Source organism: Macaca nemestrina, chromosome 1 (assembly GCF_043159975.1).
Source record: "Macaca nemestrina isolate mMacNem1 chromosome 1, mMacNem.hap1, whole genome shotgun sequence".
In the NCBI taxonomy this organism is placed as follows: domain Eukaryota; kingdom Metazoa; phylum Chordata; class Mammalia; order Primates; family Cercopithecidae; genus Macaca; species Macaca nemestrina.
The window spans coordinates 183,751,771-183,779,068 of record NC_092125.1 but is presented as its reverse complement, the minus strand read 5'-3'; the positions used below and the strand labels follow the sequence as shown (position 1 = coordinate 183,779,068).

Genomic DNA, 27,298 nt, shown 5'->3' with positions numbered 1-27,298 from the left:
GTAGCCTTGTAGGATAGTGTGAAGTCAGGTAGTGTGATGCCTCCAGCTTTCTTCTTTTGGCTGAGGATTCTCTTGGCAATGTGGGCTCTTTTTTGGTTCCATATGAACTTTAAAGTAGTTTTTTTCCAGTTCTGTGAAGAAAGTCATTAGTAGCTTAATGGGGATGACATTGAATCTATAAATTACCTTGGGCAGTATGGCCATTTTTGCAATATTGATTCTTCCTATCCACGAACATGGAGTGTTCTTCCATTTGTTTGTGTCCTTTTTTATTTCATTGAGCAGTGGCTTGTAGTTCTCCTTGAAGAGTTCCTTTACATCCCTTGTAAGTTGGATTCCTAGGTATTTTATTTTCTTTGAAGCAATTGTCAATGGGAGTTCACTCATGATTTGACTCTCTATTTGTCTGTTATTGGTGTATAAGAATGCTTGTGATTTTTGCACATGGATTTTGTATCCTGAGACTTTGCTGAAGTTGCTTATCAGCATAAGGAGATTTTGCGCTGAGATGATGGGGTTTTCTAAATATACACTCATGTCATCTGCAAACAGGGACAATTTGACTTCCTCTTTTCCTAAATGAATACCATTTATTTCTTTCTCCTGCCTGATTGCCCTGGTCAGAACTTCCAACACTATGTTGAATAGGAGTGGTGAGAGAGGGCATCCCTGTCTTGTGCCAGTTTTCAAAGGGAATGCTTCCAGTTTTTGCCCATTCACTATGATATTGGCTGTGGGTTTGTCATAAATGGCTCTTATTATTTTGAGATATGTTCCATCAATACAGAATTTCTTGAGAGTTTTTAGCATGAAGGGTGTTGAATTTTGTCAAAGGCCTTTTCTGCATCTATTGAGATAATCATGTGGTTTTTGTCTGTGGTTCTGTTTACGTGCTGGATTACGTTTATCGATTTGCAAACCAGCCTTGCATCCCATGGATGAAGCCCACTTGATCATGGTGGATAAGCTTTTTGATGTGCTGCTGGATTCCATTTGCCAGTATTCTATTGAGGATTTTTGTATCAACGTTCATCGGGAGTATTGGTCTAAAATTCTCTTTTTTGTTGTGTCTCTGCCAGGCTTTGGTATCAGAATGCTGCTGGCCTCATAAAATGAGTTAGAGAGGATTCCCTCTTTTTCTATTGATTGGAATAGTTTCAGAAGGAATGGTACCAGCTCCTCCTTGTACCTCTGGTAGAATTCGGCTGTGAATCCATCTGGTCCTGGACTTTATTTGGTTGGTAGCCTATTAGTTATTGCCTCAATTTCAGAGCCTGTTACTGGTCTATTCAGGGTTTCGAATTCTTCCCGGTTTAGTCTTGGGTGGTGTATGTGTCCAGGAATTTATCCATTTCTTCTACAATTTCTAGTTTATTTGAGTAGAGGTGTTTATGGTATTCTCTGATGATTGTATTTGTTGTAGTTTGTATTTCTGTGGGGTCGGTGGTGATATCTCCTTTATCACTTTTTATTGTGTCTATTTGATTCTTCTCTCTGTTCTTCTTTATTAGTCTTGCTAGCAGTCTATCAATTTTGTTGATCTTTTCAAATAATCAGCTCCTGGATTCATTGATTTTTTTTTAAGGTTTTTTTTGTGTCTCTATCTCCTTCAGTTCAGCTCTAATCTTAGTTATTTCTTGCCTTCTGCTAGCTTTTGAATGTGTTTGCTCTTGCTTCTCTAGTTCTTTTAATTGTGATGTTAGAGAGTCAATTTTAGATCTTCCCTGCTTTCTCTTGTGGGTGTTTAGTGCTATAAATTTCCCTCTACACACTGCTTTAAATGTGTCCCAGAGATTCGGGTATGTTGTATCTTTGTTCTCACGGGTTTCAAAGAACATTATTTCTGCCTTCATTTCATTATGTGCCCAGTAGTCATTCAGGAGCAGGTTGTTCAGTTTCCATGTAGTTGAGTGGTTTTGATTGAGTTTCTTAATCCTGAGTTCTAGTTTGATTGCACTATGGTCTGAGAGACAGTTTGTTATAATTTCTGTTCTTTTACATTTGCTGAGGAGTGCTTTACTTCCAATTATGTGGTCAATTTTGGAATAAGTGTGATGTGGTGCTGAGAAGAATGTATATTCTGTTGATTTGGGGTGGAGAGTTCTGTAGATGTCTATGAGGTCCACTTGGTACAGAGCTGAGTTCAATTCCTGGTTATCCTTGTTAACTTCTGTCTCGTTGATCTAATGTTGACAGTGTGGTGTTAAAGTCTCCCATTATTATTGTGTGGGAGTCTAAGTCTCTTTGTAAGTCTCTAAGGGCTTGCTTTATGAATTTGGGTGCTCCTGTATTGGGTGCATATATATTTAGGATAGTTAGCTCTTCTTGTTGAATTGATCCCTTTACCATTATGTAATGGCCTTCTTTGTCTCTTTTGATCTTTGTTGGTTTAAAGTCTTTTATGAGAGACTAGGATTGCAACCCCTGCCTTTTCTTCTTTTCCATTTGCTTGGTATATCTTCCTCCATCCCTTTATTTCAAGCCTATGTGTGTCTCTGCACGTGAGATAGGTCTCTTGACTACAGCACACTGATAGGTCTTGACTTTTTTTCCAATTTGCCAGTCTGTGTCTTTTAATTGGAACATTTAGTCCATTTACATTTAAGGTTAATATTGCTATGTGTGAATCTGATTCTGTCATTATGATGTTAGCTGGTCATTTTGCTCATCAGTTGATGCAGTTTCCTCCTAGCATCGATGGTCTTTACATTTTGGCATGTTTTTGCAGTGGCTGGTACCAGTTGTTCCTTTCCATGTTTAGTGCTTCCTTCAGGAGCTCTTGTAGGGCAGGTCTGGTGGTGACAAAATCTCTAAGCATTTGCTTGTCTGTAAAGGATTTCATTTCTCCTTCACTTATGAAACTTAGTTTGGCTGGATATGAAATTTCTGGGTTGAAAATTCTTTCCTTTAAGAATGTTGAATATTGCCCCCCACTCTCGTCTGGCTTGTAGAGTTTCTGCTGAGAGATCCACTGTTAGTCTGATGGACTTCCCTTTGTGGGTAACCCAACCTTTCTCTCTGGCTGACCTTAACATTTTTTCCTTCATTTCAACTTTGGTGAATCTGACAATTATGTGTCTTGGAGTTGCTCTTCTTGAGGAGTATCTTTATGGCATTCTCTGTATTTCCTGAATTTGAATGTTGGCCTGCCTTGCTAGGTTGGGGAAGTTCTCCTGGATAATATCCTGAAGAGTGTTTTCCAACTTGGTTCCATTCTCCCTGTCACTTTCAGGGACACCAATCAGACAGAGATTTGGTCTTTTCACAGAGTCCCTTATTTCTTGGAGGCTTTGTTCATTTCTTTTTACTCTTTTTTCTCTAAACTTCTCTTCTCACTTCATTTCATTCATTTGATCTTCAGTCACTGATACCCTTTCTTCCAGTTGATCAAATCGGTTACTGAAGCTTGTGCATTTGTCACGTAGTTCTCGTGCCATGGTTTTCAGCTCTATCGGGTCATTTAAGGACTTCTCTACATTGGTTATTCTAGTTAGCCTTTTGTCTAATCTTTTTTCAAGGTTTTTTAGCTTCTCTGTGATGGGTTCGAACTTCCTCCTTTAGCTCGGAGAAGTTTAATCGACTGAAGCCTTCTTCTCTCAACTCATCAAAGTCGTTCTCTGTCCAGCTTTGTTCTGTTGCTGGTGAGGAGCTGCGTTCCTTTGGAGGGGGAGAGGTGCTCTGATTTTTAGAATTTTCAGCTTTTCTGCTCTGCTTTTTCCCCATCTTTGTGGTTTTAGCTACCTTTGGTCTTTGATGATGGTGATGTACAGATGGGGTTTTGGTGTGGATGTCCTTTCTGTTTGTTAGTTTTCCTTCTAACAGTCAGGACCCTCAGCTGCAGGTCTGTTGGAATTTGCCAGAGGTCCACTCCAGACCCTGTTGCCTGGGTATCAGCAGTAGAGGCTGCAGAAGAATGAATATTGCTGAACAGCAAACGTTGCTGCCTAATCGTTCCTCTGGAAGCTTCGTCTCAGAGGGGTACCCAGCTGTGTGAGGTGTCAGTCTGCCCCTACTTGGGGGTGCCTCCCAGTTAGGCTACTCGGGGATCAGGGACCCACTTGAGGAGGCAGTCTGTCCGTTCTCAGATCTCAAATTCCATGCTGGCAGAACCACTACTCTCTTCAAAGCTGTCAGACAGGGACATTTAAATCTGCAGAGGTTTCTGCTGCCTTTTGTTTGGCTATCCCCTGTCCCCAGAGGTGGAGTCTATAGAGGCAGGCAGGCCTCCTTGAGCTGTGGTGGGCTCCACTCAGTTCGAGCTTCCCAGCCAATTTGTTTAGCTACTCAAGCCTCAGCAATGGCAGGCGCACCTCCCACAGCCTCACTGCTGCCTTGCAGTCAGATCTCAAGACTGCTGTGCTAGCAATGAGGGAGGCCCCGTGGGCGTGGGACCCTCCAAGCCGGGTGCAGGATATAATCTCCTGGTGTGCCATTTGCTAAGACTCTTGGAAAAGCACAGTATTAGGGTGGGAGTGACCTGATTTTCCAGGTGCTGTGTGTCACGGTTTCCCTTGGCTAGGAAAGGAAATTCCCTTACCCCTTGCGCTTCCTGGGTGAGGCAATGCCTCGCCATGCTTTGGCTCTCGCTCAGTGGGCTGCACCCACTGTCCTGCACCCACTGTCCAACATGCCCCAGTGAAATGAACCTGGTACCTCAGTTGGAAAAGCAGAAATCACCCGTCTTCTGTGTTATTCACGCTAGGAGCTGTAGTCTGGAGCTGTTCCTATTCAGCCATCTTAGAACCGCCTTATCCCATTCTTAGGAATACATTCCTCTTACAAATGAATCAATGATAGTAAGTGAATATAAGAGAAAAGATGATAAAAATAAAAAACTGCAAACTTCAAACATGGCAATACTAAATTCTCACATTTCCTCAGAATAATTGATCACTCAAACAGGTTCAACATTTTTATTCAAGACTTAGAAAAAATAAGTATTTGTTATTAATTTTTTCAGATATTTTCAGATGGGAGGCTAGCCACTAGCACAGATGTCAGACTCCAGATTCAGACTACCTTCATAAGCAAAAATATTGAGCCAAAATTAACAAAGATAAACATAGATCATGCATAGATCTTGCATTTAGCTTGTGCAAGAAATCAACTGCACAAATATTGATCCAGCCTACAGGAAAGAAATGTGGGAAAAAAGTAATCTCAAAGTTTTCATTGATCAATATTATAAAAAATTAACACAACTTACCACAACATTAACAGAAGTTAGTTCTGAACACGTAGAATAAGTTTTAATGCATTATGTACTGATCAGACCATAGTTGAAGAATTTTGGTCCATTTCAGGTATCACATTTTAAGAAATACACTAATTACAGTATTTACATAGGGAAAGAATCATGACCTACTGAGTCATATGAGATTCATATCCAATAAAAAGCTGAAAAAACATTAGTGACACCAGCAAATTTGTCTACACAACCACTACAGAGTAGCTATTCCTAATATTTAATTAATAAGTAAGAGTTAAACTAAAGGGATACATTACAACTCTCTTCAAAAATTTGAAGAGTTAACAAATAAAAGAAGAACGGAACTACCAGACTTGCACTATAAGATTGAATAAGAGCCACCAATGGGTAGATTTCAGTTCAACAGATGAAAAAAAAAAATATCTAATGAACATAACTATCCAACAGTGAAATAAGATGCCATGGTAAATTGCTCTCCTTTTTCATGAGAGGCAGTTAAAGCAGAGACTGATCAATATTTGGCTTTTTCTGTAAAACGGCATCTTCCTTGAGTAGGAAGTTGTATGAGATGGCCTCATAGTATCACAAAAGTCTATGACTCAAAGAACTTACTAAGCATCTACTATATGTTCAGCTAGTACAAAATAACAAAAAACAAAATAAATAAAGTATATGGCTTCTGCTCTAAATATGCTTATTGTAAAGTTGAGAGGATTCAAACAATATATGTGAAACAAATTGTTCACAGTTGTTCACAATTAATAACTGCTAAACAATTAAAGAATAATTAAATAACAAACTATATACTACACAGAATTAGAGATGAACTCATCGGAAAGACCTCGTGTAGCTGGTGGAAAATGAGTTAGCTCCTGAAGGACGAACAACTTCTGCTTTTAACGTTTTCATCAGCCAAGTGTGGTGGCACCCATCTGTAGTCCTAGCTACTCCAGAAGCTGAGGTAGGAGGATCACTTGAGCCCAGGAGTTCAAGGATTCAGGGAGCTATCACCACACCACCTCACTTCAGCCAGGGGCGACAGAGCAAGACCCTGTCTTAAATAAATAAATAAGCATTATCATCCACTGACTAATAAAATAATACTTTTTTTCTTTTTCAATTCACTGAAGTGATGACATATTTTGTATTTTCCAATATATGAGTGGGAAAACAAATGTGTAATATGATGGCTAAGTCATTTCCGTACTACCACTGATAAAGAGTATCTTATTTTAAAAACCTGTATTTTATATCTTGAGATGAGATGATACTCTAAAGGGAATTCAAATAATGATAAGTGTAGTTGTATTAAAAGACTAATAAATTCCCATGAATAAGACCCTGAAAGTCTCTTATTAGAGACTAAGCATATTTCTTTAAAACAAAAAATAAATAAAATATCTCCCATATGCATCCATGACTATATAAACTAAATATAGAAATAATCAGGTTTCTATAATCCCAGTGCTTTGGGAGGCCAAGGAGGGTGGGTCACGAGGTCAGGAGATGGAGACCATCCTGGCTAACATGGTGAAACCCCATCTCTACTAAACATACAAAAAAATTAGCTGGGCGTGGTGGCATGCGCCTGTAGTCCCAGCTACTTAGGAGGCTGAGGCAGGAGAATCGCTTGAACCTGGGAGGTGGAGGTTGCAGGGAGCCCAGATCGCTCCACTGCACTCCAGCCTGGGTGACACAGTGAGGTTCCATCTCAACAACAACAAAACAATAATCAGGTTTTATAATCTTCTAAATTTAAACTTCACAACAGATAATACACTATTCTTGTCTCCTCACATTGCCAAAGTGTCTTAGATAGAATAGATAAGTTATAAACCCTTGAATGAATGGATGAATACGTGATTAAATTAAGGAACACAAATGTAGAAGCTCTCTCAGATTATTCTTATATCATTCCAATAAGTTAAAAGCTGTGAAAATTACGTATGTTGAACCACTGAAGGCAAAATGAATCAATTAGGATTCAAAGTAGAATTTGGTGAAAAACAACAAAAATAGCTGCTACTTTTTGAGAACTTATGATGTGTGAAACATTGGGCTAAGCATTTTATATATTATTTTTCATAACAGAAAAATCCTAGGGAGTAGTTCTTAATTGCTTCATTTTACTGATAAGAAAAAATTGAGGCTTAAATGGTTAACTTTCCCAATATCACACAGCAAATTAGTGAAAAAGTGTAATTAAAATCCAGCTCTGGTTTCAAAATCACCACTCATTCATGCATTTATTCATTCAATAAACAATTGAGTGCCAACTGCATACTAGGAAAAGTTCTAAGTGTGGAGACAACAGCAGATAAGACAGACAATACTCATTCAGGGTCCCTTGCAACAAATATTATTGTGTGCCCACTTATTTGCCAGACATTGTTCTACACATTTATTATGACATGGAGAGAAAAAAAAGTCAAAATATCTGCCTCTATGGAACCTATATTCCGGTTGGAGAGATACTTAATAAATATATAAATACATAATACTATGGTAGATACATAATTCCACTAAATCCCACTTCCGCGTCTCTCCGGAGTATATAATCTGACTGCATTTCCCAGTCTCCCTTGCATTTAGATAAGGTCATGTGACTGAACTCTAGACAATATAACTGTAGGAAAAAGAGATTATTTCATTTCCAGACCTTCTCTCAAACATAATCCTCCATATTCTTTCCCCATTCACCAGCCAAAAACAGAAAAACACGATCTTAGCAGATGGAGGAGGCATATATAAGAAAGAGCTTGAGGCCGGGTGTGGTGGCTCAAGCTTGTAATCCCAGCACTTTGGGAGGCCGAGATGGGCGGACCACGAGGTCAGAAGATTGAGGCCATCCTAGCTAACACGGTGAAACCCCGTCTCTACTAAAAAATACAAAAAACTAGCCAGGCGAGGTGGCAGGCACCTGTAGTCCCAGCTACTTGGGAGGCTGAGGCAGGAGAATGGCGTAAACCCGGGAGGCGGAGCTTGCAGTGAGCTGAGATGGCAGCACTGCACTCCAGCCTGGGCGACAGAGCAAGGCTCCGTCTCAAAAAAAAAAAGAGCTTGAATCCCTAAATGACTGGATGACTCTCTAGTAAGCCCAAAACTATGATCAGAGTAAGAAATACATTTTATTGTTTAGTCAATTAAATTTGGGATTCATCTGGTATAACAGTAAGCCTATACACATTAATACAAATGTAAATGACAGGTAGTAAAAAGTGCTATGAAGAAAAATAAAACAATGAGATTGAGAGAGGAGGTACTACTTTAGATAAGATAGTAGGGAAGAATTCTCTGAAGAAATGACATTGTATTTGACCCCTGAGTTAAAGGAGACAGTAATTTCTGTGAAGATCTAGGCAGAGCATCAGAGGTAGAAGAAAGAAAAAGTGTAGAGATGCTGAAGAAGAAGCAAACTTGTAACATTCAAGGAACAGAAAGAACTAAAAGAAATTGAGAGCAGTATTCCACTGCCTTTAATTGCACACTTTTGATACAAAATGAAAAAAACAATGAGTGAGCAAGTTAACTTCCCTCCTCCCAAAATATCACTGAAATGAAATTAAGATGTGTAAGAAGAGTTGAAATTTCTTTACTTGTATCAGTGATTCTCAACCCTGGGCAATTTTGCTGCTCAAGGGACATTTAACAATGACTACAGACACTTTTGCTTGTCACAACTGTAGGAGGTGCTAGTGGCATCTAGATGGTAGAGGCCACAGATGTCGATAAATAACCTATAACGCACAAAATAACCCCACAACAAAGAATTATCTGGCTCAAAATGTCAATAGTCCAAGGTTGAGGCATCCTAACCTAGTAAATCAAAGAAGGGTGCTTGAAAATGAAACCTGATATAAACCCCGAAAGGTGAGTAAAAATCATGCTGGTGAAGAAGAGAAAGTGGTCTAGGCTAATGCACTTGTAACCCAAAGGCTAGCAGAAAGATACATCAAGGTGTACAGAAACCACAATAGAATTGATAAGACAAGGGCATAGAATATGAAGAGGAGTTAACCATGCAGACTCTCCTCCATCCAGTAATACTGGTCTCCCCATTCATTCTCATGCCACTATGCATGTTGCTTTCATTACAAAGAATTGAGTATTCACTTAATACTTTGAGATTAAGTGAAAAACAAAGCTTAAAGTTTAATCCCCTGTCTTCAAAGCTACATCATCCATTCTAAAACATTTCAATTTGAACTTGCTGGATAAGACGGCAGCTGAGAGGCAGCAGGGTAAACTGGAAAAAGCCCTGATCTGGAACTAAAAAAACAAAGGACCAGACGGACAGAGCATGATGGCCAAATAAACACACACTGCAATCGGCAAACAAGACAGCAACAAACGCCAACAGTCTCCTTTCCTGGAAGTTCACCAGAAGCACCAACAAACAGTATCTTCTCAACCTGGCAACCTAAGTACCTGCTTTGAGTTTGGTAAGGACAATCAATATTTTTTAATAACTATATTATCAATTTATAAAATTATTGACAATTTTAATATGTATTCTCTATCAAATCTATCTGCCTTTCTCTGACTTGTTAAAGCTAAGGGGAAAAAAGTGTATTGGTAAGCTCTCAAATGGCTGATACAAGGTCCCTCCTCAATTCCAATCATTCCCACTATTAAACAGTATGGTAAAGTAGCATCTCCAAATTATTCATTCCTTCTACTTAGTGTGCTAAATTAAGCACATGCAAATTATTGCATCCCTTTTGATTTTTTTACCTAGTATGTACTTCATTTTATATTTTCATACACATCTGACCTCTTCCCTTCTATAATACCAATGCTTTTTGCCAATCACTGTACTTTCTATGCTTGCTCTATCTCCCTACCATTTCTTTTCCTTTACACCACATGCTTAACCATCACCATCTTCATCAAACATCACCCCCTTAATGGTACCCTCTGCTTCAGAGGCTTCAAAACCTTTTCTCCCTGAAGTCCTTACAAAAATACTATGAGATAAGCAGCATAAGTATTATTATTCATATTTTGTAGATGAGAAGACTAGATGCCACCTATTCCTCATACTTTTCTGTTTCATACTTGCTCTTACCTTTCAACTTCAGTAAATTCTCTTTTCTTCCTTACCTCTTATTTCCAGTTTACCCCATTATGCATGGCAGTCTGCTACTGACTACTCCTTTCTTAGCTACTCCAGTCCCTGTTCTCTTCTCTTTTCCTAATACTTTGTAGTTTTGTTCCACTCTTCACAGTCTTAGAAATAGTATAAGGAGAAGTCCAGCCAGGAGACACTAAATAAAATATATTAGAGGCATGCAAGGGTTGTCAAGAAGCTCTCTGAGAAACAGGTCCACCAAAGTGAAAGAAATGGAAAATCAACAATCCTAAGAAGGGAAGGAAGAAGGTGCAAAAATCCATGAAGTTGTGTCTTTGCTTCCATTGTTATACCCAGCTATATCTTTTAGTATAGCTGAGAGGCAGCAGGGTATACTGGAAAAAGCCCTAATCTGGAACTAAGAAAACATAAGACCAGAAGAACAGAGCAAGATGGCCAAATAAAAGGCTCCACCGATTATTCTCTCCACAGGAACACCAAATTTAACAACTATCAACACACAAAAAAACCACCTTCATAACAACCAAAAATCAGATATCAGCTTGGCCACAGTAAAGTGAAGCACCAAGTAGGCTCTTGAGGGCCCCAGTTCTAGGCCTTGACTCTTGGATGGCATTTCTGGACCAGTCCTGGGCCAGAAGGTAGCCCACCACCCTAAAGGGTGAGTCCCAGCCCTGGCCGCATTCACCATAAACAGACTGAAAAGCCCTTGGGCCTTAAGCGAACATTGATAATAGCCTGACAGTACTCCCTGTGAGCTGTGCTAGTGGTGATCAAGAAGAGATGCTCCTCCACCAGTGGAAAAAGAAGGAATGCATGGGAAGGACTCTGTCTCATGGTTTGAGTGCCAGCTCAGCCTCAGTAGAAGAGAGCACCAGTTAGATTTCTAAGGTTTTTTGACTCCAGTCTCTGCCTCCCAGACTGCATCTCAGGACCCACCTGGGTCCTGGAAGAGCCTGCCGCCATGAAGGAAAGAACATAAGCGGGGCTGGCTTCACAAACTGCTGATTATACAGCCCTAGGGCTTTGAGTGAACATAGGGAGTAGACAGGTAGTAGTTACAGTGGGCCTTGGGCAAGACCCAGGGCTGCGCTGGCTTTAGGTCTCACTCAGCACACTCCCAGTGGTAGTAGTCACACTGATGCTCATGTCAACCCAACCCCAGCACCAGGTGGCACAGAACAAAGAGACAGACTCTGTTGGTTTGGGAGAAAGTAAGGGAAAAGAACAAGAGTTTCTGCCTGCTAATCCAGAGAATTGTTCTGAATCTTATTGAACATAACCAAGGCAGTACCTCTATGAATCTGCAAGAACCACAACAGTACTGAACTGACAGTGTCTCCTAATGCAGACACAGCTTATATCACAACACCCAAGTCCTTACGAATACCTAAAAAGCCTTCCAAAAAAGGACAGATAAAATAAGCCCAGATTGCAAAGGGTACATTAAACACCTAACTCTTCAATGCCTGGACATGAATGAACCTACACAAGCATCAAGGCCATCAAAGAAAATACGACTCTACCAAATGAACTAAATAAGGCACTAGGGACCAATCCTGAAGAAACAGAGATATGTGACCTTTCAGACAGAAAATTCATAATAGCTGTAGAGGAAACTCAAAACTGTCTTGAGGAAAATAGCTGTTTTGAGGAAACTCAAAGAATTTCAAAACAACAAAGAGAAGGAATTCAGACTTCTATCAGATAAATTTAACAGATATTAAAATAATTAAAAGGACTCAAGCAGAAATTCTGGAGTTGAAAAATGCAATTGACATACTGAAGAATGCAAAAGAGACTCTTAACAGAGGACTTGATCAAGTAGAAGAAAGAATTAGTGAGCTCAAAGACAGGCTATTTGAAAATACACAGTCAGAGGATACAAAAGAAAAAAGATTAAAAACCAATGAAGTATGCCTACAAGATCTAGACAGTAGCCTCAACCAGCCAAATCTAAGACTTATTGGCCTTAAAGAGGAGATGGAAAGAGAGAGAGATGGATAAAAAAAAAATTTCAAAGAGATAATAACAGAAGTTTCCAAACCTAGAGAAAGATATCAATATTCAAGTACAGGTTATAGAACAGCATGCAGATTTAGCTCAAAGAAGATTATGCCAAGGCAGTTAATAATCAAACTCCCAAAGGTCATGAATAAAGGATCCAAAAAGTAGCAAGAAAAAAGAAAGAAAGAACATACAGTGGAGCTCCAATATGTCTGGTAGCAACATTTCAGTGGAAGCCCTACAGGTCAGAAGACAGTGGTGTGACATATTTAAAGTGCTGAAAGCAAAAACTTTTTTCCTAGAATAGTATACTCGGCAAAAATACCCTTCTGGGAAATTAAGACTTTCCCAGTGGAAAAAAAAAAAAAAAAACACTGAGAGATTTCACCAACATCAGACCTGTTCTATAAGAAATGCTAAAGGGAGTTCTTCAATCGTAAAGAAAGGGACATTAATGAACACTAAGAAATCATCAGAAGGCACAAAAATCACAGCTAACCATAAGTACACAGGAAACCACAGAATATTATAACATTGGTAATCATAAGTATACAGGAAAACAGAATGTTATAACACTACAATTGTGTAAGTTACTCTTTTCTTAAGTAGAAAGACTAAACAATGAACCAATAAAAAATAACTATGACAACTTTTCAAGACATAAATAGTACAATAAGATATAAACAGAAAAATAGTACAATAAGATATACCTTTTTTAAAAAAATAAAAAAGTAGGGAGACAAAGTTGAAATGTAGAGGTTTTTTTAGTTTTCCTTTTGCTTGCTTGTTTATGCAAGCACTGTTAAGTTGTCATCAGATGAGAATAATGGGTTCTAAAATAGTATTCACAAGACACATGGCAACCTCAAATCTAAAAACATATAATACATACATGCAAAAGTAAGAAATTAAATTATACCACCAGAGAGAATCACCTTCACAAAAAGAAACACAGTAAGGAAAAAGAAAGGAAAAGAAGACCACGAAACAACCAGAAAACAAATAACAAAATGGCAACACAAGTCCTTATTTATCAATAATAACATTAAATGTAAAAGTACTAAACTCTTCACTGAAAAGATACAGAGTGGCTGAATGGGGAAAAAAAAACCAAAACAAAACAAAACAAAAAACAAGATCCAACTATCTGATGCCTACAAGAAACACAATTCACATATAAAGACACACATAGACTGAAAATAAAGGAATGCAAAAAGACATTCTATGCAAATGGAAACAAAAAGAGCAGCAGTAGCTGTACTTATATCAGACAAAAGAGATCTCAAGACAAACGCTGTAAGACAAGACAAAGAGGTCCTTTACATCCCTTGTAAGTTGGATTCCTAGGTATTTGATTCTCTTTGAAGCAATTGTGAATGGAAGTTCATTCCTGATTTGGCTCTCTGTTTGTCTGTTACTGGTGTATAAGAATGCTTGTGATTTTTGCACATTAATTTTGTATGCTGAGACTTTGCTGAAGTTGCTTATCAGCTTAAGGAGATTTTGGGCTGAGACAATGGGGTTTTCTAAATATACAATCATGTCATCTGCAAACAGGGACAATTTGACTTCTTCTTTCCCTAACTGAATACCCTTGATTTCTTTCTCTTGCCTAATTGCCTTAGCCAGAACTTCCAACACTATGTTGAATAGGAGTGGTGAGAGAGGGCATCCCTGTCTTGTGCCAGTTTTCAAAGGGAATTTTTCCAGTTTTTGCCCATTCAGTATGATATTGGCTGTGGGTTTGTCATAAATAGCTCTTATTATTTTGAGGTACGTTCCATCAATACCGAATTTATTGAGCGTTTTTAGCATGAAGGGCTGTTGAAATTTGTCAAAAGCCTTTTCTGCATCTATTGAGATAATCATGTGGTTCTTGTCTTTGGTTCTGTTTATATGCTGGATTATGTTTATTGATTTGCGAATGTTGAACCAGCCTTGCATCCCAGGGATGAAGCCCACTTGATCATGGTGGATAAGCTTTTTGATGTGTTGCTGAATCCAGTTTGCCAGTATTTTATTGAGGATTTTTGCATCGATGTTCATCAGGGATATCGGTCTAAAATTCTCTTTTTTTGTTGTGTCTCTGCCAGGCTTTGGTATCAGGATGATGTTGGCCTCATAAAATGAGTTAGGGAGGCTTCCCTCTTTTTCTATTGATTGGAATAGTTTCAGAAGGAATGGTACCAACTCCTCCTTGTACCTCTGGTAGAATTCAGCTGTGAATCCATCTGGTCCTGGACTTTTTTTGGTTGGCAGGCTATTAATTATTGCCTCAATTTCAGAGCCTGCTATTGGTCTATTCAGGGATTCAACTTCTTCCTGGTTTAGTCTTGGAAGAGTGTAAGTGTCCAGGAAATTATCCATTTCTTCTAGATTTTCCAGTTTATTTGTGTAGAGGTGTTTATAGTATTCTCTGATGGTAGTTTGTATTTCTGTGGGGTCGGTGGTGATATCCCCTTTATCATTTTTAATTGCGTCGATTTGATTCTTCTCTCTTTTCTTCTTTATTAGTCTTGCTAGTGGTCTGTCAATTTTGTTGATCTTTTCAAAAAACCAACTCCTGGATTCATTGATTTTTTGGAGGGTTTTTTGTGTCTCTATCTCCTTCAGTTCTGCTCTGATCTTAGTTATTTCTAGCCTTCTGCTAGCTTTCGAATGTGTTTGCTCTTGCTTCTCTATTCTTTTAATTGCAATGTTAGAGTGTCAATTTTAGATCTTTCCTGCTCTCTCTTGTGGGCATTTAGTGCTATAAATTTCCCTCTACACACTGCTTTAAATGTGTCCCAGAGATTCTGGTATGTTGTATCTTTGTTCTCATTGGTTTCAAAGAACATCTTTATTTCTGCCTTCATTTCGTTATGTACCCAGTAGTCATTCAGGAGCAGGTTGCTCAGTTTCCATGTAGTTGAGCGGTTTTGATTGAGTTTCTTAGTCCTGAGTTCTAGTTTGATTGCACTGTGGTCTGAGAGACAGTTTGTTATAATTTCTGTTCTTGTACATTTGCTGAGGAGTGCTTTACTTCCAATTACGTGGTCGATTTTGGAGTAAGTACGATGTGGTGCTGAGAAGAATGTATATTCTGTTGATTTGGGGTGGAGAGTTCTATAGATGTCTATTAGGTCTGCTTGCTGCCGAGATGAGTTCAATTCCTGGATATCCTTGTTAACTTTCTGTCTCGTTGATCTGTCTAATGTTAACAGTGGAGTTTCAAGGAGAACTACAAACCACTGCTCAGTGAAATAAAAGAGGACACAAACAAATGGAAGAACATACCATGCTCATGGATAGGAAGAATCAATATCGTGAAAATGGCCATACTGCCCAAGGTAATTTATAGATTCAACGCCATCCCCATGAAGCTACAAATGAGTTTCTTCACAGAATTGGAAAAAACTGCTTTAAAGTTCATATGGAACCAAAAAAGAGCCCGCATCTCCAAGACAATCCTAAGTCAAAAGAACAAAGCTGGAGGCATCACGCTACCTGACTTCAAACTATACTACAAGGCTACAGTAACCAAAACAGCATGGTACTGGTACCAAAACAGAGATATAGACCAATGGAACAGAACAGAGTCCTCAGAAATAATACCACACATCTACAGCCATCTGATCTTTGACAAACCTGACAGAAACAAGAAATGGGGAAAGGATTCCCTATTTAATAAATGGTGCTGGGAAAATTGGCTAGCCATAAGTAGAAAGCTGAAACTGGATCCTTTCCTTACTCCTTATACGAAAATTAATTCAAGATGGATTAGAGACTTAAATGTTAGACCTAATACCATAAAAATCCTAGAGGAAAACCTAGGTAGTACCATTCAGGACATAGGCATGGGCAAAGACTTCATGTCTAAAACACCAAAAGCAACGGCAGCAAAAGCCAAAATTGACAAATGGGATCTCATTAAACTAAAGAGCTTCTGCACAGCAAAAGAAACTACCATCAGAGTGAACAGGCAACCTACAGAATGGGAGAAAATTTTTGCAATCTACTCATCTGACAAAGGGCTAATATCCAGAACCTACAAAGAACTCAAACAAATTTACAAGAAAAAAACAAACAACCCCATCAAAAAGTGGGCAAAGGATATGAACAGACATTTCTCAAAAGAAGACATTCATACAGCCAACAGACACATGAAAAAATGCTCATCATCACTGGCCATCAGAGAAATGCAAATCAAAACCACAATGAGATACCATCTCACACCAGTTAGAATGGCGATCATTAAAAAGTCAGGAAACAACAGGTGCTGGAGAGGATGTGGAGAAATAGGAACACTTTTACACTGTTGGTGGGATTGTAAACTAGTTCAACCATTATGGAAAACAGTATGGCGATTCCTCAAGGATCTAGAACTAGATGTACCATATGACCCAGCCATCCCATTACTGGGTATATACGCAAAGGATTATAAATTATGCTGCTATAAAGACACATGCACATGTATGTTTATTGCGGCACGATTCACAATAGCAAAGACTTGGAATCAACCCAAATGTCCATCAGTGACAGACTGGATTAAGAAAATGTGGCACATATACACCATGGAATACTATGCAGCCATCAAAAAGGATGAGTTTGTGTCCTTTGTAGGGACATGGATGCAGCTGGAAACCATCATTCTTAGCAAACTATCACAAGAACAGAAAACCAAACACCGCATGTTCTCACTCATAGGTGGGAACTGAACAATGAGATCACTTGGACTCAGGAAGGGGAACATCACACACCGGGGCCTATCATGGGGAGGGGGGAGGGGGAGGGATTGCATTGGGAGTTATACCTGATGTAAATGACGAGTTGATGGGTGCAGCACACCAACATGGCACAAGTATACATATGTAACAAACCTGCACGTTATGCACATGTACCCTACAACTTAAAGTATAATAATAATAAATAAATAAATAAATAAATAAAGACAAGACAAAGATAGTCACCATGTAGTAATTAAGGGGTCAATTCAGCAAGAGAACAAAACAATTGTAAATATATATGTACCCAATATTGGAGAACCCAGATATATAAAGCAAACATTATTAGAGCTAAAAAGATATAGATCCCAATAAAATAATAGCTGGAGACATAAACTGCTTTCAGCATCAGAGAGATCCTGCAGACAGAAAATCAACAAAGAAACTTTGAACTTAATCTGCACTGCAAATAAAATGGAACTAACAGATTTTAACAAACCATTTCACACAATAAGAAAAAGTATCTGACCAAAGAAAAGCCTGAAACCTGATGGCTTCACTGATAAATTTTACCAAATATTTAAAGCACTAATACCAATCCTATTCAAACTATTCTGAAAAAATAGATGCCCAGTTTCATCACTATTATTCAACATAGTACTGGAAGTCCTAACTAGAGAAATCAGATAAAAGTCAGACATAAAGGTCATCCACATTGGAAAGGAATAAATCAAATTGTTCTTGTCTGCAGATGATATAAACTTGCACTTGAAACAACCGAAGGACTCCACGAGAAAACTATTAGAACTGATAAACAAATTCAGTAAAGTTGCAGAATATACAATCAACATACAAAAAAATCATATTTCTACATGCCAACTGTGAACAATATGAAAGAGAAATTTAAAAACTAATTTCATATACAATACCCACAAATAAAATTATATAACTCAGAATTAACCTAACCAAAGAAATTAAAGTTCTCTAAAATAAAAACTATAAAAAATTGATTTAAAAAATTGAAGAGGACACAAAAAAGTGGAAAGATATTCCAAGTTCATGCACTGGAAGAATCAATATTATTAAAATGTCCATACTACCCAAAGCAATCTACTGATTCAATGCAATCCCTATCAAAATACAATGACATTCTTCACAAACACAGAAAAAAAAAATCCTAAAATTTATATGGAACCACAAAAGACTCAGAAGACCCAAAGCTATCCTAAGTGAAAAGAACAAAACTGGCGGAATCACATTACCTGACCTCAAATTATATTACAGAGCTATAGTAACTTAAACAGCATGATAATAATATCAAAAACAGACACATAGAAAAATGGAACAGAATAGATAACCCAGAAATAAATCCATACATCTACAAGGAACTCACTTTCAACAAAGATGCAAAGAACATACATTAGGGAAAGGACAGTCTCTTCAATAAATGGTAAACTGTATATCCACATGCAGAAGAATGAAACTATACACCTCTTTTTTGCCATGTACAAAAATCAAATCAAAATGGATTAAACACTTAAATCTAAGATTTTGAGATTATGAACCTACTACAACAAACATTGGGGAAACTCTCCAGAACACTGGACTGGGTAAATATTTCTTAAGCAATACCCCACAACAACAGGTAACCAAAGCAAAAATGAACAAATGGGGTCACATCGAGTTAAAAAGTCTCTGCACAGCAAAGGAAATAATCAACAAAGTGAAGAGATAACCCACTAAATAGGAGAAAATATTTGCAAATTACCCACCTCAAAGGGGTTAATAATCAGAATGTAGAAAGAGCTCCAAAACTCTACAGTGAAAAAAAAAGCTAGTAATTCAATTTAAAAATGGGCAAAAGGCCTGAATAGACATTTCTCAAAAGAAGACACACAAATGACAAGTAGGTATAAGAAAAGGTGCCCAAATTCATTGATCATCAGAGAAATGCAGGTCAAAACTATAATGAGATATCATCTCACCCCAGTTAAAATGGCATTTATCCAAAGGCAGGCAATAACAAACACTGGCAACGATGTAGAGAAAAGGAACCCTCATATGCTGTTGGTGGGAATGTAAATTAGTACGACTGCTATAGGAACAGTTTTGAGGTTCCTCAAAAACTAAAAATAGAGCTACCATATTTTATACAACAATCCCACTGCTAGGCATACACATCAAATAAAAGATGTCAGTATATCAAAGGCATATCTGCACACCCATGTTTACTGCAACACTATTCACCCTAGGCAAGATTTGGAAGCAGCTCAGCTGCCTGTCAATAGATGAAGGGATAAAGAAAAAGTGGTACTTATACACAAGAAAGTACTATCCAGCCATAAAAAAAGAATGAGATCCTGTCAATTGCATCAACATGGATGGAACTAGAGGTCATTGTGTTAAGTGAAGTAAGCTAGGCACAGAAAGACAAACTTCTTACATTCTCATTTTTTGTGTATGGGAGCTAAAAATTATACCAAACCAAACTCATGGAGACAGAGAGTAGAAGGATGGTTACCAGAGGCTAGGAAGAGCAGTTGGATGTGAAGAAGTGGGGATGGTTAGTGAGTAGAAAAACATAGTTGAAGAAAGAATAAGACCTTATATTTGGTAGTACAACAGAGGGACTATAGTCAATAATAATCTAATTGCATATTTAAAAATAACTAAAAGAGTGTAATTGGATTGTTTGTAACACAAAGGATAAATGCTTGAGGGGATGAATACCCAATTTTCCATGATATGTTTATCACACATTGCATGCCTATACCAAAATACCTCACACGATCTATAAATATATATACCTACTATGTGTCCACAAAAATAAAAAAATTAAAAGAATGAATAAGACACCCATATTCACTAGCACAACAGGATGATTATAGTCAATAATAATTTAATTGTACATTTAAAAATAACTAAATGAGTATAATTGAATTGTTTATAACACAAAGGATAAATGCTTGAGGTGATGGATACACAATATACAGTTTTGTGATTATTACACTTTATATGCCTGTATCAAAGTACACCTACTATATACCCACAAAAAAATAAAAATTAAAAGAAAAAAAAACTTAGGTTCACATCCCTTCTGTGCCACTTACTATATGGTCTTAATTATTCTACCTACATGGACTTGTGTCTTTATCTGTAAAACTAAGGACATCAAATTAAATGATGGCTTTGTCTATAGAATAAAAACAGCTAACCAATTAAATCAGATTTGAGTAAAATGGGACTTACTGTGACTACTGGTTTATTTAATTGGTGTAGTACATAAAAGGTATATAAAAACTGTTTGCTCAGGCTGGGCACTGTGGCTCATGCATGGAATCCCAGCACTTTCAGAGGCCAAGGAAAGCAGATCACTTGAGGTCTGCGGTTCGAGATTAGCCTGGCCAACATGGTGTAACCCAATCTCTACTAAAAATACAAAAATTAGCTGGGCATTGTTGGCACATGCCTATAATCCCAACTACAGGGGAGGCTGAGGCAGGAGAATCACTTGAACCCAGGAGGTGGAAGTTGTGGTGAGCCAGGATCATACCACTGCTCTCCAGCCTGAGTGACAGAGCAAGACTCCATTTCAAAAAAAAAAAAAAAGTTTGCTCAATAACTGGGTAGAAGGAATGGGTCGAAGAAATAACCAACAACTCTATCAAGATCAAATAGTGTGACATTAAGCAGGCTTATTATCTTGGTGAATCTTTCACATATTGCTTCTAACTGTAAAAGCTAGTGTCTGCTAATGCTAAGAGGGTTTTTTGTTGTTGTTGTTTCTTTTTTTTTTTTTTTTTGAGACAGAGTTTCGCTCTTGTTGCCCAGGTTGGAGTGCAATGGCGCAATCTTGGCTCACCACAACCTATGCCTCCGGGGTTCAAGCAGTTCTGCGGCCTCAACCTCCTAAGTAGCTGGGATTACGGGCATGCACTACCACACCAGGCTAATTTTGTATTTTTAGTAGAGACAGGGTTTCTCCATGTTGGTCAGGCTGGTCTTGAACTCTTGACCTCAGGTGATCCGCCTGCGTCAGCCTCCCAAAGTGCTGGGATTACAGGCATAAGCCACTGAGCCCAGCTGTCAAGAGGTTTTATAAAGTCAAGAAATAAGGTGGCAAAGTTCTTTATATTCCCCATACTGTTCCTATACCTGAGATGAAGCAAATATCACACTAATGCCTAAAGCCACATTTTAATACCCAAAAAGCAGTAGAACAGATCCAAAGGATGAAACAGGAGACCTGAAAGCTTATGTCAGCATGTGCTTATGGTCTCCTGGGACACGCCTCTGATTCAAGAAGTTAAGAATAACATCCAATCACAGAGACACTGCTCTGATATATACTATCTATTAAAGGCTGACAGCTTCTCTTTTAAACACACGTGCAAATGTTTAGGTAACCTCTGCAGAGTATTCTGCATAGTACAAACCTAAAGAAGCCTTGGATTATAGATACTTTTTCAGAGTGTTGCTGCCACTGCTGCTATTGATTTTATAGGTACCACTTATAATGATGTAGAATAACTTATAGTGATGTAGTGTAACACAGTTTACAAAGCCATCTTTCTTTTAACACAGTTAAGCACAGAGTCAAAGGACCCATGTTTGAATTTTCTTCTTTTACCACTTTATAAAGCTGAAAGCATTCTCCCTTGAACAGTGGAACAAGACAAGGATGACTTCCGTCACCACTTTTATTCAACATATTACTAGAATTCCTGGCCAGAGCAATCAGGCAAGAGAAAGAAATAAGAGGCATCCAAATAGGAAGAGAGGAAGTCAAACTATCCCTGTTTGCAGATAACAGGATTCCATATCTAGAAAACCCCATAGCTTATGTCCAAAAGCTCCTTGATCTGATAAACAACTTCAGAAAAGTTTCAGAATGCAAAAACAATATACAAAAATCACTGGCATTCCTATACATCAACAACATCCAAGCTGAAAGCCAAATCAGGAATGAAATCCCACTCACATTGCCACAACAAAAGAATAAAATACCTATGAATACAGCTAATCAGCAAGGCGAAATATCTCTACAATAATAATTACAAAACACTGATCAAATTAAAGAAGACACAAGCAAATGGAAAAACATTCCATGCTCATGGATAGGAGGAATCTATATGGTTAAAATGACCATACTAACCAAAACAATTTACAGATTCAATGCTATTCCTATCAATCTAGCAATGACATTGTTCACAGAATGAGAAAAAACTATCTCAAAATTCATATAGAATCAAAAAAGAATCCAAATAGCCAAAGCAATCCTACGCAAAAAGAACAAAGCTGGAGGCTTCACATTATCCAACTTCAAACTATATTTCAAGGCCACAGTAACCAAAACAGCACTGTACTGGTACAAAAACAGACACACAGATCAACGGAACAGAATAGAGAACCCAGAAATAATCCCTCATACTTAAAGCCATCTGATCTTTGACAAACCTGAGAAACATAAACAACAAGGAAAGGACTCCCTTTTCAATATGTGGTGCTGTGATAACTGGCTAGCCATATGCAGAAGACTGAAACTGGATCCCTTCCTTACACCAAATGCAAAAATTAACACAAGATGGATCAAAGACTTAAATGTAAACCCAAAACTATAAAAACCCTGGGAAATAAACTAGGAAATACCATTCTGGACACAGAACCTGGCAAGGATTTCATGACAAAGATGCCAAAAGCAACTGCAACAAAACCAAAAATTAACAAGTAGTGCCTAATTAAACTAAAGAGCTTCTGCACAGCAAAAGAAACTATCAACAATCAGAGAACCTACAGAATGGAAGAAAATACTTGTAAACTATGCGTCTGACAAAAGTCTGATATCCCAGAATCTATAAGAACCTTAAATTCACAAGCAAAATACAAAAAAAAAAAAAAAAAAAACACTAAAAACTAGGCAAAAGACATGAACGGACACTTTTCAAAAGAATACATACATGCAGCCTACAAGCATATGAAAAATGCCCAACATTACTAATCATTAGAGGAATGCAAATCAGGCCAGGGGCGGTGGCTCACGCCTGTAATCTCAGCACTTTGGGAGGCCAAGGCGGGCAGATTATGAGGTCAGGAGTTCAAGACCAGCCTGGCCAACATGGTGAAACCCCGTCTGTACTAAAAATACAAAAATTAGCTGGGCGTGGTGGCGCATGCCTGTCATCCAAGCTACTCAGGAGGCTGAGGCAGGAGAATTTCTTGAGCCTGCGAGATGGAGGTTGCAGTGAGCTGAGATCATGTCACTGCCCTCCAGCCTGGGTGACAGAGAGGAACTCTGTCTCAAAAAACAAACAAACCAACCAGAGAAATGCAAATCAAAACCACAATGAGATACCATCTCACACCAGTCAGAATGGCTATTATTTTTAAAAAATTAAAAATAACATGTTTGCAAGGTTGTGGAGAAAAAGAAATGCTTACTCACAGCTAGTGGAAATGTAAGTTAGTTTAGCCATTGTGGAAAGCAGTGTGGTGATTCCTCAATGAACTTGAAACAGAATTACCATTCGACCCAGTAATCGCATTATTGGATATATATTCAAAAGAATATAAATCACTCCACCATAAAGACACATGTATGTTCATGGGATCACTAGTCACAAAAGCAAAGACATAAAATCAACCTAAATGTCCATCAACAGTAGAGTGGATAAAGAAAAGGTGGTACATATATACCATGGAATAGTACCTAGCCATAAAAAAGAATGAGATTATATCCTTTGCAGCATGGATGGAGCTGGAGGTCATTATCGTAAGCAAACTAACACAGGAACAGAAAACCAAATACTGCATGTTCTTGCTTATAAGTGGGGTCTAAACAACAAGAACACACGGACGCCAAGACGGGAACAATAGACACCAGAGCCCACTTGAGGGTGGAGGGTGGGAGGAGGGAGAGGATCAGAAAAAATACCTATTGGGTACTATGCTTATTATCTAGGCGATGAAATAATCTGTACACCAAACCCCTGTTACACACAGTTTACCTATATAACAAGTCTGCACATGTACTCCTGAACCTAAAAGTTATTATTAAAAATAATAATACTAATTATATGAACTTCAGAAAGTTACCTAAGCTCTTTTAGCCACAGTTTCTGCCAACTGTAAAACAGGGGTTAATATTACCTACCCCATAGATTTCTATAAGAATTACATGAATAATAGATGAAATATCTATTACAGATACTGGCAAATAACTGTCCATATTTGGTATTCAAGAAATACTCATTCTTATAATAATTATAGTGATAATCACCATTGTCTTAGTCAGTTTGGGTTGCTATAGCAAATTACCATAGACTGGATGACAAACAACAAACATTTATTTCTCACAGTTCTGGAGGCTGGACATCCAGGATCAAGGTTGTCAGCATGGTTAGTTTCTTGGTGACTGCCTTTTCTTGCTATGTCCCCACATAGTTGAGAGAAAGACAGCTGGCTCTCTCGCCTCTTGTAAAGCTACTAGTCTCATTCATGGGAGATCCACAAACATGGCCTAGGTACCTCTCAAAGGCTCTACCTCTAAATATCCTTCACATTGCTATTAGGGATTCAACATATGAGTTTTGGGGAGATGCCTTCAGTCCATTGCAACCATATATAATTTAGTTAGTGCTAAATAGAGCCAAATAAAACAAAGGCTTGGAAAAGTAGAGCTGAAGTACATAGGCTGAAGGAACAAAGCTGGAAAAGTATGGTGTTGTCAGATCAGAATGCCAGGCCCATGAACTGGATTCTATATGGGGTCTGATTAGCAGTCTCAAGCACTGAGAATATTCCAGAAGGTAAAGAAATAAGAGGGAAACAATGTGTGCAATATACTTTTAGAATCTGTAACAAATGATTATCAAATAACTACCATACATAAAAGGTAGGCATGGTGGCAGGTAGCAGACAATGGATCCATTTATTCATTAAGGAAATATATATTAAATTTTTGCCATCAGCCACTCTGATAGATGCTAACATCATACAGCTATTAAATTCAACTCAGATCTGATTTCAAATACTCCTGCTCTTTCCACTGTATCATTCTAAATCCCTTCATATGGATACTTTTTCTCAGCCTCAGGGAAATATAAATTAAGCTTATTCCATAAACTTATCCCTAAAAACACAATTATACAACTTTAGACCTTGAAGGGTCTTAGAGCTTATTTGGCCACCAACAACCTGTGCAATGTTATAGGTGATGAAGCTGAGGCTCACCTAAGAGAAGTTAAGGGGCATATTTAAACTCAAAAGTACATTTTAGATCTATGCAAGGGTACCTGAATTTCCAATGTTGGTGCAACGTGGTGACAGAAGCATTGGATAATAATACTTCATGAGTCTTTGAAATTCAACCTCATTACAAAAATAACATATAAACTGGGAAAAATAATCCCTGTTCTCTCTGCACAATCCCTTCATCTTAAAGTTTTCATCAAAATGAAGGCCAATTATGGAGATCCTCATAAGAAATTAGCTCTTTTAAAAACAGCTAGCTGGAAAACTCCAATGGCATTTGTCTCCAAACTAGGTTGCCTTCAATGGTAACTGTAGTAGTTGTCCAAAAAAAAATGGCCACACCCATGTATAGCATAATCAAATCTTACATTCTATTTCTGAAAGTTGCAGACATTTTCAAGAACATTGTATTTTTATAGATAAAACTGATTTCTTACAGAGAAGGTAAACAATCATTCTACTTTGTACTGTGAAAAACCTTAAGTTCTATGAAGTGAGCTGCTAGAGGCTATTTTCATGCCACATTAGGCAGAAGACAAGCATGGCTGCAATATTCTAATTTAAAAACAATGTCACCAAAGAGATGATGAAATTACAGCTGCGGGGTTGGCCTTTGGACAATTAGATTTCAAGAGTGACGGAAAAAAAGAGAACAATGCCTATAAAAAATTTTCTCTGCTGAACACAACATGAGTTTTATGACCAAGTATTATTCAATTTTGACAAAGCAAATTTATCTGAATTCATTGTGATGATTAGAAATTTCACAAAATTAGAAAAAGATATTTATTTTCAGGCAAAGCATCATGACATCACTTCACAGTATAACATACAATTTTCTTAAAATATATATAACTTACATAGGAATCCTCCCTGCTTCACAAATGTTTCCCTAATCTTTTTAGAAACACACTTGCCTTTTGTTTAACATCTAATACAATGTATCCTGAATAAGGTTGTTTGGGGCCTTGACATGGGTGGATTAAAGCATAGGTAGATCATAAATACATTTCATCACCAGCCTCTAGTCTCTTCCCTGGGATCAAGATGAAAAGTCTTTTCCCTGAAATAATCACATGATTACCCTTATGGTGCCCTGGCTTGAGTTACAAGCAAAACCCTTCTGTGTTCACAATCAACATGAAGCAAGTCATACCCTTCCGTTGGTCCAGGATGGTTCAGATTATGGTCCAGGGTAGCTCAGACTATGAAAGAAAGTCAGCAGCAGCAGAAAGCTGAAACCAGAATAGATAATACCTAAATATTTGGGGGCATTAAATTTTATTAGGAATGAAAGGATTATGAACCATTCCTTATTTGTCTATATCACTTGGCTATTTGCTGTGATTAAGAGAATCAAAATATAGCCTGGCCAAGTTAAGGGATACATCCCCAATTTCAACAGATCCCAAAATTAGCCCACAGTCAGATATATTTTGGGTTAGGGAATACATTACATTACAGTTGTAAGAATTATTAATATGACCAACAATTGAGCATACTCTCAAAAATATATTCAGCATACATGAAGAACTGTATATATTAAAATAATAGATTTATAACACCACTTACTTCTTGAGTCTGTATGTAGTTAAGAGAATACAGCTTTAATACAGACTTACAGCTGTATTAAATCTCTACTCTCTCCCTTAGTATGAGTATGATTTTGAGCTTGCTTTCAGAATCCTACTCCATAGGATTTTATAAGAATTAACTAAGATAATGTATATAATGTATTCGGCAGATTATGTAGCTATTGTTGCTGGTATTATTTCAAATCTTGACAGGATTTACTCACTTTAAGATAAAGAGAAACAGGACTCTGTGTGTGTGTGTATAACTTGATCCTTATTCAATTAAATAGCATTGTTATGTGGAAAAAAGTTTTCTTCACAATTATTTAGAAAATAATATTTATTTTTTTGTAGTTATTGTACTTAAAAACATCTTATGTGCATAAACTCATGTATACATGCATAAATAGACATATCAGTAAAGCTAAAAGGGTTCACCACACCAGAAGAACCCTTAGAGATA

General features: G+C 37.7%; 1 protein-coding gene across 13 annotated transcripts in view; it reads right to left on the bottom strand.

Annotated features, from left to right (window-relative positions):
* The window catches only part of LOC105495012 (BEN domain-containing protein 5), a 1,475,945-nt gene that overhangs the window by 1,345,946 nt on the left and 102,701 nt on the right, over nucleotides 1–27,298 (bottom strand). For 2 of the 13 annotated variants that reach the window (XM_071093281.1, XM_071093304.1), the window contains exon 2: nucleotides 26,418–26,496. The exons of the other annotated variants lie outside the window; for them this stretch is intronic. The gene's annotated coding sequence lies outside the window, so the exon portion shown is untranslated. The remainder of the gene's footprint in view (nucleotides 1–26,417; nucleotides 26,497–27,298) is intronic. 13 annotated transcript variants of the gene reach the window in all.